The 2,468-nt window shown below is 39.2% G+C and overlaps 1 non-coding gene across 1 annotated transcript; it reads left to right on the top strand.

The window, feature by feature from the left end:
- Positions 1 to 361: 361 nt before the first annotated feature.
- LOC142444228 (small Cajal body-specific RNA 11) lies at positions 362 to 502 on the top strand. The gene has a single exon (XR_012783878.1).
- The last annotated feature ends 1,966 nt before the right edge of the window (positions 503 to 2,468 follow it).

Here is a 2,468-nt window from a genome sequence, read left to right as displayed (position 1 = left end):
ACAAACAGCGGAAACCAGACCAGAGGCCTCCTATGGAACAATTAATTGTTTCCATGGGAGTTCAGGCTAAAGCTGAAGAAAATGAAAACCAGTCTATAGGAGACAAAATATTTCTCATTATGAAAAATATCTCAAGAACAGATTTGACACACTGAATACTAGTGACAGAAGATGTCATGAGCTATGAAGGAGCATCAAACCATCATTCACGAATAAACCAAACGTTTATAAAAAGACAGGAAAGAAAAAAAATCAAGTGGATGTCCCAAGAGACTCTGAAGCTCACTCTTAATCTTAGAGTAACCACAGCAAATGGAAGAAAGGATGAATGAAGGAGCAGAATCAAAGATTCCCAAGGGCCTCGTCCTGGCCCTTGTGTCCCTGCTCTCCTGTTCTCAGCTGCGGCAGGGGGGGCCTGAGGCAGGGTGTACAGTATCTGCCTCTCAGTTTAGGAGGGCTGTCCTAAGCACAGGGCTGGCTCTTACCGGCACGAGAGGACATTAAAAAAAACTTCAAAAGAAGAGAATGCCAAATATTATAATGAAATGTACAAATAGCTAGTTTTGGAAAACTAAAAGAGAACAAGCTCAGCATATCTGAAACGGAATGAAATCAAGAAAATATTCAATCCTTGGAGTGCAATTTTAAAAGTGTCCATAGGCAAGAGATACGACTATGCAGGGAGCATCAAGAGAAGATGGAAAGAATGCCCAGAGCCACTGCACCGACACAACTCATTGCGATTCCACCATTTCAGGAGGCGGCTTATGAGCAAGAGCCATTGGTTCCAGAGGAAGAAGTTCCAATGGCACTGAGTGCATTAGTCAAAAATAGAGAGTCCAGCAATTGATGGACTATCCATTGAATTGTTTCAGAAAATTCAAGAAGCACTGGGAATACTTACTCATCTACGAAATAATTTTGACGGCAGCTAGCTACTTTGCCAACTGACTGCAAAAAATCCATATCTGTGCTCGTTCCAAAGAAAAGTGACCCAACGGAATAATCAAACTATGGAACAGTACCAATGATATCACACAAAAGTAAAATTTGGCTTATGATGAGTCAATAATGCTTATAGTTGTTCACTAATAGGGAAATGCCAGATGTTCAGGCCAGATTCAGAAGAAACGAAACACGGAATACCATTGATGACGTCAGTTGGACCCTGGCTCAAAGCAGATAATACCAGAGAGATGTTTCTTGTGCTTCATTGTGCAAAAGCATTCAGCTGTGTGGACCATAGTAACCATGAATAACTTTGAGAAGAATGGGAATTTCAGAACACTTCATTGTGCTCATGAATCTGTGTGTGGATCAAGAGGCAGTTGTGCAAACAGATCAAGGGCATACTGCATGATTTAAATTCAGGAAATATGTGCAACAGGATTGGGTCATCTCACCTTACTTGTACAATCTAGAGGCTGAGAAAATCATCAGTGAAACTGGATTATATGAAGAAGAATGCAGCATCAGGATTCGAAGAAGGCTTATTAACAATCTGTAATATGCAAATTGCACAGGACCAGGGAGTGCTTCATTCTATTGTGCCTCAGGGGCTACGTGCTGCAACTAACTCAATGGCACCTAAGACCACCAGCAACAATCCTTGACAATGCGTTTCACACTTTGTTGCATCCACATAGTCAACTGCCTCTATTCCCAGCCATTGATATCCCTCATTCCCTCATTTTTGGTCCCTTTCTGAATCCATCTTGAATTCATGGTGAGGCCATGTTGATATAGTGCTTTAACTCTACATTTCATTAGAACGGTTTCCTTTGCTCCCAAGAGATAATATTAAAAATGTACAATTAGACATTTTATTTCCACATTTCTCCCATTTACTTAGTAGTTATATTTTATCTAGAGCAAGTTATATCTAGATAACTTCAGGGTTACCTTCTGATAAGCATTTTGGTCTTTTCTCTTTCTCATGTCTTTTAAATGACTCTTAAGTTTCTTCATGTGTAATCTTACATACCCAAACACATGTGTCAAATTGTTCCGTGAGGTGTTTTCTAAAATTAACAGTTGTATGCTCCCACAGAGCTGCACAGCATCAGAAACGATATCGCATTGTTATGATGCAGAATTGACTCATAGCAATAAGCTGGATCGGAAGCTGGGCTAACAAAAATGTTATTGTACTTAACTAACTAAAGGGGTATTGTACTTAAAACTTAATTAATAATGAAACACTGCCAACATTTGCAAAGACATACATTCTGGTCTCATCCCTTGACATGTTACCCAGTGTGGTCTACACCTCTCATATCTTCCTAGTGAAGCCATTGAATCCAAGCTATTTCTAGGACTCGCTCTTTCTATCAACTTTCTCTTGAAATATATAGACTTTGGTTTGAGTTCTATGTGTCACCTATTCCTCTGTGTCTACATGTTTTTTCTCTCATTTACTTATGATTTTTCTGCCTAATATTAAAACTTTATAAGTAATAATATATGTG

The sequence above is a fragment of the Tenrec ecaudatus genome, chromosome 3 (genome assembly GCF_050624435.1).
Source record: "Tenrec ecaudatus isolate mTenEca1 chromosome 3, mTenEca1.hap1, whole genome shotgun sequence".
Taxonomy (NCBI): domain Eukaryota; kingdom Metazoa; phylum Chordata; class Mammalia; order Afrosoricida; family Tenrecidae; genus Tenrec; species Tenrec ecaudatus.
Note: the sequence above shows the minus strand (reverse complement) of the source record. Positions and strands in the feature narration are given on the sequence as shown.